This window comes from Triplophysa dalaica, chromosome 1 (assembly GCF_015846415.1).
Source record: "Triplophysa dalaica isolate WHDGS20190420 chromosome 1, ASM1584641v1, whole genome shotgun sequence".
In the NCBI taxonomy this organism is placed as follows: domain Eukaryota; kingdom Metazoa; phylum Chordata; class Actinopteri; order Cypriniformes; family Nemacheilidae; genus Triplophysa; species Triplophysa dalaica.
Window position 1 is genome coordinate 21,494,149 of NC_079542.1, and position 12,120 is coordinate 21,506,268.

At 39.1% G+C, this 12,120-nt stretch overlaps 1 protein-coding gene across 1 annotated transcript in view; it reads right to left on the bottom strand.

Annotated features, from left to right (window-relative positions):
- dok4 (docking protein 4) overlaps positions 1 to 8,986 on the bottom strand; it is a 34,342-nt gene extending 25,356 nt beyond the window's left edge. Inside the window, exon 1 of the mRNA XM_056749314.1 lies at positions 8,747 to 8,986. The gene's annotated coding sequence lies outside the window, so the exon portion shown is untranslated. The remainder of the gene's footprint in view (positions 1 to 8,746) is intronic.
- Positions 8,987 to 12,120: the final 3,134 nt, after the last annotated feature.

Sequence of the window (12,120 nt, forward strand, 5' to 3'; positions counted from 1 at the left end):
GATACATTTATTATGCTGCTGTCCCCTCCACTGTTTTCATTTAGAGAAAACTCTAATGGATTTATCAACATGATTTAGATCCTATTCGCTTAATAATAACATAAATGAAGTTAAATTGGTTCAACTTGCGTCAGGAGTAGTCTTTGAATTTGAGCTTGCGCATACAGAATGTCGGCATCCTTTGAGCTGTCCTCGACTTGATGCTTCTTGCTCGGTGTGCTACTCAGTTAACAGACATGCTGCTTTGTTTGTTTAAGCTGCACTGAAAGTCCAACTGTCACCGCTACAGCCTTGATTGTGAATGTAAGATTGGCTTTTTGGTCTCTCTGCCATAGTTAATCTAGTGTGTGTCGTGGCTCTTTAAGGAGCTGCATTTCTGTTGTTACATTTTATTTTTAATTTATGCAAGTTACAACGTTTCCGTTCCGTGCAACAGAAACATGCAGTGTAACAGAGCCTTTACGATTAATAAATCGTGACGTTTTTAAGTGCGGTTAATAGTGAACCTCCGTAATGGCTGCATCCCTATTCACCCTGCACTTAACCCCGGGTTATCTTCATTCTGAACCCCGTTTTTTAAGCTTGGGTACAAAACTTTCACACTTACAATTTTGAAGCGGGGTTATCCCCGCATTTCCCCGGTGTTATGAAACCCTGGTCCAAAGCAGGGTTAGCACCGCTTTTGCAGGGTAAACCCCGCATTGCGGTGTTTAAAAATAACCCGGTTTAATGATTTCAAGTGTGATAGCCCTTTAGAAGACCTAACTGTAACCATCCAGAAAACCCTTGCATTGTGGTAAAACTGTAAGTTTCATATTTTCAAATATAACATCAAATGCAATATGTCTCATATGAAGAAGCCAGTCTGGTGCAGTCTAAACTTGTGCAGAGTTTCTCAGAATTTGATGACATCTTAAGCCATCGTTGTTTATCATTAGCTGGCCTTTTATGTTAACTAGCCCAACTGAAAGACTTGTAACACAGGAAGGACTAATATAAACAGGAAACTGCAGTTTAGCAAATCTTCTTCAGCAGAGTCAGCTGATGAGACCGTAGAGAAATAACATTATGAAAGCTTTATGTACGCACTGTACTCAGCCACACCCATAGACATGCACTACACGGGCACAATATGCAGCTGGATTTACAGACTTACGCTATAAAAACACTATATATGAAGAGTTTGGTTCCAAAACGAGATAAAACTCATGTTTTTTATTATGTTTTCATGTTTTTATTGTGTTTTATTGTGTAAGTTAGCTATATTTTTTAGTTATTATGGCTTAAATCAAAACAAACCAACTGCAGTTTGATTGATATTAATTGGAATGCACACAAAAAAAAACGTGGTTATCTCATTTTGGAACAAACTCTTCATATATACTATGTCATGTTGACATATTCTATAAAAACACTATTTTTCAGCTTGCACAGTAAGAAAAGAGAATTTCAACTGGTATTATCCTTCTACCAAGAGAAAAATCAGAAGATGGCATGAGGGGGAAGGAGGAGAGGCCATTTGTCCTATATGACATGCTATACTGCACTTCATCTCTTGCACACACACAGAGACAATGTCACACCGCTCATATGATTCCTCAGCTGGGTCTTCTGTCAAGGACAGGGTCACAGCCATTTACTCTGTCCCATCCATCAACACAGACCCTTACACACGTACACGTAAACAGCAGTGTAAAGTAAACACACACATTTGTGTGTTTTATACTGTGCTTTAATACTGTATAAAGTGTTTATTTTTAATCTGTGCCTTTATATATATAGAAAAATATATATGATTTTTATTTAAAATGTTCATAAACCAGCACCACTGTGTCATATAGATTTTGTGTAGTTGTTCACATTTAAACGTTTAAATTCAGAGATATTTGTAATATTAACCAGTCGTGGCCTAATGGTTAGAGACTCAGACTTGTGACCCAAACGTTGCCGGTTTGAGCCTCAGTACCAGCAGGGCTTGTAAGTGGGGGGGGGGGAGTGAATAAAAAGCGCACTCCTCTACCTTCAATGCCACGGCTGAGGTGAGACCCTTCAGCAAGGCACCAATCCCCAAACTGCTCGCTGGGCGCCACAGCAATGGCTGCTCACTGATCTTGGTGTGTGTTCATGGTGTGTGTGTGTGTGTGTGTGTTACTCACTGCTGTGTGTGTGAACTTGGATGGGTAAAATGCAGAGCACAGATTCCGAGTATTGAACACCATACTTGGGCTCACATCACATCACCTCTCCTAATTGCAGTCACATCTGCGTTATCCTCAGTTTTGCTTTTACTGCCCGCTGGAGACATCATAGATGTGTTCGAGGTCTTGTTTAGACCGACTGCCATATGACATCAAGGAATCACAGGAGTTCCTTGATGAAATTCGTATTGAACAGTGGGTGAGCTGTATTGTTGCATCCCTACTAGCAATACTTTGTTGGCATAAGCAGACTAAACTGCACGCTGAATGCAGTCAAACACAATTAATGGCAAAACCGTGAATCTCATGAAAAAAGTGTAGTAGTTATTAGTGGTGCAACGGATCACAAAATATTTTACGTCAAAAATTCAGATTTGGGGTTACGGATCGGATCATTTTTCAGATCAGCTAATGTAAATGCTCATCAGAGTTTTATTTTTTATAATATAATAATAACTATAATAACTTGTTTTTGCAATTAATAAAATGCTCAAAATAGGGGCGCTAATATAAGGTGTTAAATAATTGTATAAAAATAAAGGTTTGAAAGGACCCTGAAGATATCAACAGATTAATTTAACAGATTATTTAACATCATGATTTAAAAAATGACAGCATGTGACTCAACACAACATTGCTGCCTATACAGCAGTTCAAGTTAAGATGTACGCGCGAATGCACTTTAATATTGTGCTCGTCCAGATACTGGAGAGAGCAAGGGCGCATTTGTGCTAAAATTGGAGACAGAGTGAGAGCGTCTATGATGAATAAATTTACAGTTCATCTGCGTGAATGCGTTAGTACTCGTCGAAATAACGAGAGTGTGCGCACTAAAACTATCTTTTACTCTATGATGAATAAACGTACAGTTAATTTGCGGGTCACATGTTTTCAGAACCTTAGAGCACAATTCGTACAGATCACTTTTTCAACTGTCCTAATAAGCATAGAAAAGAGATAGGAAAGGATTTTACAATGTGCAATGTATGCATAATGTGTGTGCAAAACAGTCCTGTTGTCGTATGAGTTTGTAACGCAAAAGACTTCTGGTTGAGGGCCCAGTCAGCCTGAGGGAAGAAGCTGAAGGGGCTGGTGCTGTGGCTTCCCCTTACTTCAATATAAATAGTTTTATGTGGTTTTGACAAATATTAATCAATTATTATTCAGCATTATCTTATTTTAAAATGATGATTTAAGCACGATCATTTTATTCTATTAATTATATTTCTGACTCTGGAACTGGTCTACGGGTCTTTTACTGTAAATCTCGGACAAAGCTCTTCCTTATTCTCTCTGTATTTGCCTTCAAGGAGCAGAAACGCTTTCCTGACTGCAACAGAGAGAACAGTGCATTGTTAGGATAGTTGAGGTCTTTCACTATCCTCCTGGCCTTAGTCAAGCACCGTCTAGTGTAGATGGTGTGCAGGTCAGGAAGCTCAGTGCGGACAGAACACTCAGCTGATTGCACCACCGTCTGGAGAGCTCGTCTGTCCTGCTGGGTGCTGTTCCAGAACCAGGCTGTGATGTTTCCTGTCAGGAAGCTCTCAACGATGCAGATGTAAAAAGTCCTGAGCACCTGAGAGGGCAGTTTAAAGTCCTTTAGGTGTCTGAGGTTGAAAAGAAGCTGCCGGACCTTCTTAACTGTGTAGTGGATGTAACATGACCATGACAGGTTCTGTGAGATGTGAACCCTTAGATATCGAAAACTGTCTATTGTCTCCACTGGGGTCCCGTTGATCGTGATTGGTTGGTAGTTTCTCCTCTCCTGCTTTGTACTGAAGTCCACTATGATCTCCTTTGTTTTGCTAACGTTCAGGAGGAGATTGTTTTCTCGGCACCAAGTCTCCAGGTTTTTGATCTCCTCAGGGTAGACCGTCTCGTCGTTGTTGGAGATCATACCCACCACAATCGTGTCGTCAGCAGACTAGACAATGGTGGTTGAGTTGGAAGAGGCTACAAAGTCATGTGTACAGTGTGTACAGCAGGGGGCTCAGAACGCAACCTTGGGGGGCTCCAGTGTTGAGGGTGAGGGTAGGTGAGAGATGTTTGCCCACCTGTACTCCTTGCGATCTGTCTGTCAGGAAATTGGAGATCCAGCAACAAAGCGATGGGCTAAGTCCTAGTACTTCCAGCTAGGAGGCGAGTATGGAGGGAATTACGGTGTTAAATGCTGAACTGTAGTCGACGAACAGCATTTTAACGTAATTCCCTTTTTTCTGTTCTGCAGAAGGTTTAGGGCTGTGTGATGGAGGTGTGCGATTGCTAGGGCTGCCCCCGATTAAAGATTTTCCTAGTCGACTAGTAGTCCTTCATTTCAGCAATTAGTTGAATAATCGCACATTTATGTTAATAACATAATTACTTGCGTATATATATATATATATACAAGGAAAAGAATAATCTAAGTTTACCGGCTCTGAAAATATATTTTTAACACTTCCATATTACAGAGAAATGCTAAATCATAATAATAAAGCTTTAAAATATAAATTAAATGCTTAAACGGACACATAAATGAGCTACAGCAACACCAGAAAAGTTATGATTATCATGTGTTGGAAAAACAGCAAGGAGACTGCCTGCACATTTAAATAACTGACAAACAAAAATAAAAACTACAACATCAGTTACATGCCAAATGAACTTGCCAACAAAAGAACATAAAAAAACATAAAAAAACCCTTTGAATAAAATAAACTTAATTTTTATTTCTTTTTTAAAGGGAAAACATTTATAAATAAATAAAACAATTCAATACACAAACCGCAAATGGCAACTCTTTAAAATATTAATACAAAATAATACAAAGAGTAAAAAGTACAAATAATGTAACTAATAAAAGAAAAAAACAGGCCTATGGACAAACAAAATCAATAAATAGAAAAAAAACTTTTAACTTTAAAATTATATTGAAGAGAGAAATTAACGAAAACGACCGAACGAATAAACGCAGCAAACGACAAACCTTAGAATAAAAAAGATGCTTTAGCGAGCTTTGGATATCATTCTTCATTTTTTGTGGGGGGGGGATTTCCCATCGATTCCCATATCTTGTTTATTTCTTCTTAGTCGAATCTTCAGTGCTTTTGTGGTCAGGGCAGGCTATCATCATCGCGCAGCAGCAAATGGCGTCTCTTCATATTTATTAACATAGGCACTGTTCGTGTTGATCTTGCGTTATTTCTTTTGATGTCATACACTGACCAAGCAGAGCTGTTATGTTTTAACACGCATGCGTGACGTCACTGGAGTTTTTGACCAAGCCTCGGTCACATCGCCTAACGTTTAGTCAACTATTTGGGGGCAGCCTTAGCGATTGCATCCTCTGTGGAGCGGTTAGGATGATGTGCAAACTGCAACGGGTCCAGGGTGTCAGGTAGTGAAGAAGCCATGAAGTCTCTTTACTAATCTTTCAAAGCACTTCATCACAGTGGAGGTTCTTCGGTTCTTATAAATTTTTGTGGTAAGACAAGAAAAAGCCAAACGAATATGGTCCGCTCCAGGTACGTTAGCTGGGACGTCACTCTGTTTCTTATAAGCCACTCTGATGGCTTACGATACTACATAAACGGTTATAAAATTTTATGTCATCCACAAACATGATTTGTGAGTCCCGTCGGATTGAGTTCCATTGGCAGTGGAGGTCAGGAAAACAACAACCATCATTCCACGATTCTTCACAGCATAATCAAGTTACGCTTTTGTTTTTGTTTTGCAGCCTCTAGCCTCGAAAATTACATACTGTTCCTTTACCTCAAAACCTACCCCTAAACCCACACAGAAATCTTTCTGCGTTTTTACATTAGTAGGATCTCGAAGTCGTTTCCCTCATGGCGATCAAAGATTGTACCCACAAGTTAAAAAATGATTGGTTTTATTATGGTGTGGGGAACATTCGGTCCCACAATGTAGATTTATCCTTTACCACACACACATATCCTGGTTTAAGGAATCTGGTTTTAAAAAATACCACAAACTGCAATTCATTTAAATCTATACAATATTATTTTAACATAAGCTTTAAACGGATAACAAACTCCAGGACAAACACCCAGACCTGTTAATCCCCACAAAATGTCAATTATTGATAAACAAAAACAAGCTTTATGGAAATTTTATGTGTAGTTTGGTCTGTGCAACACCAAACTGACTCTTGAAATATGTACTCGGGCATGACAGACAGCAGTGTAGGGACTCTGTACCATGCATGTGTGCTGAAGCTCGGTGGGGGGAGCAGAAATCCAAACAAATCAATGCAGGCTGAGCCCCGAAGAGACTGAGCCTCCGCCATCACCAATTACTGCATCGTAGAAACAAACATTGTCGAAGCGAACTAGAAGAAAAGGCAAAGTCTGCTAGCAGGTAAAATCCTAGTTTTGAAGATGCGTGCGTGTGAGCGATGCCGGGGGAGGGTGGGGGGTCTGGATACACTCACAGGGGCAGGTTTGCTGGGTCTGGCAGTGCAGGCAGGCCACTCTGTAATTTACAGAGGTGGAATGCAGCATGCAGCCGCGGGTGCTAATTACAGAGTGTTCATCTCTCTCTCTCTCTCTCTCTCTCTCTCTCTCCGTGAGATAGCCAACCAAAACCAGCCGACTCCCACACTGCTCTGCTGTCAGCAGCAACCTTCAGACAAAATGCAGAAGTGCAAACACACGCGCACACACACCAGGACAGCTGTTTGAATAATCTATCTACCATCTATGACTCAGGTGACTGCACGCAACAAAAACCCACATGAAGGTGTACTAGTATGGAGGATTTGTAATAAACTCCATTAAAACACCATTGGAAATTTTATGCGAGTCATAAAAAGTCTATTCAGACCGCTTTTCCTGTTATGTCATTTTCAGTATTATTGGCCATGCCACTGCACACATATTGCATGCCTTATTTTTGGGTGGCACAGATCTCTCCAGTCATGGCACATGAATTGATGCTTTTTAATTCTCTGAAACCTTTCAATGAAATGCATCACTCCCCCAGTTCACTAAATGGAAGTGCACCGTGTCCCGATTATTCATACAGATTCTTCCCTCCTACACACACACATATAGCACACGTACATTACAGGAGAAGCAAACCCACACAAAAGCATTAGATAGAGCTGCATATACAGTTTATGCACATCCATAGCAACCGTGTCCACCCAGCCAGCAAATTTTGTTTTATTACACAAGTCGGATTACAGAGAGACATCTTAAATCAGCAGTACAGGAGTCCAGGCTTGAGAGGAACAGTCCTTCAGGGTTAAAGTTTAATGTTACAGAATTTTGTATCCCATAGAAAGTCAAAAACATAGAAACAAGGAAGCAAAAGATAGAACTGTGCAGATTGTTGAAGTTGGTATTACAACAATGTGCCTGACAGGCTGAAACACCACCTCAGATTTGTTATTATCTCATCCATTTGAGATTAAGAGTTAATGGCTTTCACAGTTAGTTATTTCTCACTAATGTCAGATGTCCTTAATACTTATGTAGCCAAAATATAACACCATGAATAAATGATAAACATAAAAAAGACTCAGTGAAAGGACAATTCAATCACTTTCAAGCTTTATACCAGCACAGTCAGGTTCGGTTTAAAGGGGTTACAGGTTAATAGGAGTTTATCCACATGATCTTCATTGTGCTCGAAAGCAGATAACACCAACACAGTTAGCAATTCTTTATTTCACTTCTGACTTTCTGTGGTTATACAGCTGACCGGGATCATCAGGCTAATTTATTACAAACTTTAGTGAAGCATTTTTTTGCTCAGCGAGATAAGGCTGAGATTAAACGCTGTCCTTTATCAGCGTACAACACATTCAAAAGACTCTGACTCAATTAATTAATAGCCCTCAAGACAAGTGTAAGGCAATTATTTTCCATAGGCGGACTCTCGTGTGAATGCACATGACAGTACGGACAATAAGTAGGAACATGAGCCGTAACAGCTCTCTTTGTTTTCCCCAGTCTGTCTCGAGATCTATAGACCTGTCTACCTAGACAGCATCACAGACGCGCGCAGCAATTTATTAATTAGATGCGCAAGTTATGAAGCTCAAAGAGCGCGCACGTTTGCATGTCAGCTCACAATGTGTATGGACAAATGCATTGTTTTATGAGTGACTCGAGCAACTTGAGGATGACCCCAGAAAATGGAGAATGGATATTTGTCAAGTTAAATGCATTATAGAAATAAAGCATAAATACATTATACACAATTGATCAAATAAATACAGTGTTTTGATCGTAAGATCTAGCGCGTATTCTTCGTAAACTCGCAGCATCACTGTCAAGATTCTGTCATAAGAGCAGCCGAAATACAGCGAGACTTTAAAGATAACGCTTTACGTAACGACAAATAATCTCTGTGACAAATACTAAAATCAGAAAAGTCGGATGCTGTTGCACAAAAAGTTGTTTAGAGACTGAAGTACATTACTGTTCGCAAACGACATTATTTAGCATCTCATCTTCGATTTCAATGGTTTTGTTTGGATTACTGGAGCAGACAGGCACGACTCGAATACAGCACATGAACTTTCATAATAAGCCTACCTGGATGATGTTGCTGAAGGTGCGGCCCCTTCCGAAACGATTGCTGCTTTTAAAAGGTGAAAATGCAATGTTTTGGCTTGTGCATTAACAGATAAGAACCATCAGCGCATTTCTTTTGTGCTTCGGCCCTGCTGACAGTAATCCGAGCGACTCTTCTCACTTGTCGTGTTGTGTTGTGTTGTGTTTGGGAAAGAGACGCTGTATAACGCGTCTGAACCTTAAGCTCCAAACGCACGGCTGTTCCACGCTCAGCTGTCTGTCTCCAGCTCGAGCAGACAACAAAAGTCCAGCCTTTACCGTAGCGTGTTAAAGAAGAGCGCACGAAAAAATCTGCAATCCTTCAACGTGTTTGATCGTTTTTATTAGACGTCAAGAACGTTTCTTTAACACTTTGGGCTACATTTCATTTTAATTGTATGAAATATAATTTAAATACGGTTTGTGGTGGTGACAGTTAATCATTTAATCTTTTTCAACTGTGATGAAACAACTTTGTAGCCTATATTTGTATTATTGTTATTATTTGACAAACAATGGATTCCCTTTATTACTATCTGGATACAGACCTAAATATCTCTTGGGTAGCATAATGGTTAAAGACATGGCTAATAATCAAAAGGTTGTTGGTTCAAATCCCAAAAGAGGAGGTTTATGTTCTATCATCATTATGCCCTTATGCAAGGTGCTTTATATGGTATTCTGTTGGAGACTGTCAGCTGTACTATAATTTCCTATGAATAGACGTGTCATCTGAAATTACTCACATATAAAGTACATAGTTACAACCTACAACACCTACTAAATACAGTTACTATTAACCAACAAAAATCCATAATTTAACAGTAAACTATTACATAGCAGTCAGTCTGGCTTACAAAAGACGTAGATGTGAATGAAAATATGCCTTTGTACGTATGAATCTGTGTGAGCTCAACAATACCACAGGGTGTGCCATATCATTTTACGACATAGGAAGGTTGCTCACTTATGAACCTTTTCCAGTCACTGTGCATCTTCAAAGTACCTTTTTTTCTCCACAGTGTAAAATCTGTTTCCTGTGCACATTCTCACATATTGACACTCTCACATATGTAGCAATGGAAGTGTTTCACATGGAGCACAAGGCTCAAGAGAGCCACTCACTTGTATGAGAAATGATGGATTTTCGGTGGGAGCATTCAACCGGGCCTGCCATTGCTGATGTTGGAGTTTCTAGGCAAGATACATCATCATCATCATTACTCACAATAAGAGCTTATCAATGTTTTTAAGTATCAACATTAAAAAAAAAGGGATTTTGGTGATCACAGTCTAATTAAAACGACGCATGAAACATTTAGTCTTAAATCTAGAGCTATATTTGGTTTTGATATGAGAATTTATTGCCCCAAGCTGATTTGAAGTGGAACATGATTATGATTATATGGACCACTTGGGGTTATCTCAAAATGGTGACAGTAAAAAAAGGCCGCTCTGTCCTTGTCCTCTGTCCTCGGAAAAGTGATGCACCGCGAAGCAGCGAGGAAGAACGACAGCCAGACATTACGAAACAAGAAAGAGGAATAAAGTTTGATTATAGCAACTTTAGCGAAATGGGCAGGTTGCCTGCTTACATTTCTTGGCTCATCACCGTGGCAAGCGGTTATTATCAAATCACTTTTTTAAGCACTTTTAATGAGTGTGAAAAATGTTAATCAGATCTCTGACTCATCTTAGAGCTTGACATTTCTCAGGAACAAATTCGAGCCCTTATAGATGGCCTCGTTCTCCAGAGTTCCATCGCATATAATCTACGATAACCAGCTTTATGAGAATGTGAAAAGAGTCTTATAGACATGCAGAAAAGCTTAGAGGTTATTGGGAAGGAATGGGCGGGTGGGGGAAAATGGACAGAATTTGTTTGCGATAAATGGTGCCGCCACACTGATAAGAGTGTGTGATAATGTTGACAGAGGGAGACAGCGGGGGACACGAGACAGACATGAGGGCAAGTGATGACAGGCGGGGCTCATGCCCACATAAACTTGCATTTACACGAACACACACACAAACAGATTCCATTAATGCAGATATTTTGAAGACAGATTATATATAATTACTTGCATTACTGGATTATACAGTAAATCTACAGAATGTATAATGCTTTTTAAAAATGCCCAGGTCTTAACCTACCTTGTTAAGTGTATAATACCACTTGGTAATTGACTATTATGAACATTTTTGAAAATTAGAATAAATCGACTCGCCGACTAGCGTTACATGATAATCAAGCACCTATGCGTGTCTCTCTCTCTCTTTCTATTATATGAACAGACTCTCTCTCATACACACACACAGCCCTCTCTGGTTTAATTGAGTGCAGAGGACAAACACTTAGGAGACACAGCAGCAGTCTAAAACCATCCAGTGTGAGACATTTCATAAATGAGTGTAATCGTGGCCATATGGCAGCTTTTGAGAGCTTTTACCACATGTCTGGAAAAAAATATCACTGACTCCTCATCTCACACGGAATGGAGATCAGGATCTACCAACCCATGTCTGTTAAACCCACTATATACCACTTTCCCTGCATATTATAGTATAGTGGTGTTTATGTTAATACAGACATGTATTGATTAGCCCTAAAACACAGACACAGATACACGCACATACACACACACACACACACACACATTAATACTTTTTCTATAACGTGAAATTAGTGTTATAATAATGTGTTGACAGTTGAAGTTAAATATAATCGTTTCTATGTGATTTCTTTTATATTTTAGGATACTTTTGTTTTAGGTTGAGCATAAAAGAGCATAAATATTTTGTCTAGTGCAGATGTTAATTGACTTTATTCCACAGAATGTAAAATGGCTTTCACTCTAGGCCTAAGTGCGTCTGAAATAACATAACGTTTATAGTTTTAATTGATACTCCATCAATCAAAAGACATTTGAAGAATACAATTAAAAAATAGGAATAAAAGAAAGATTCTGATTGGTCCTCTTGTGTACGAATTATGTCTGATAAAAGCCCAAAAATGTACTCAACCATCAAATGATGTAAAAAAAGAAGCCACAGAATAAGAATATGTCAATAACCCAATTTGACCAAAAGATGTCCTTGCACTTTATTCCAGTGAGAAAAATTGTGGGGAGCCGAAAATTCACCTACAGTTACTAAATGAATAAATGTTGATTGAATGCTTTTGAGATACTGTATATGGCCAAATCTGGACAGGATTTATCCGCCATATGCTAATCTCCAAAGATCATATCTTGTTCTCATCATATCCTAAACTCTCTGACATCAATTCCACATAATCCTTTTTACATCCTTTCTTGTCTTTATATTCTTCTCAAAATAGCCATTTTTACAATAAC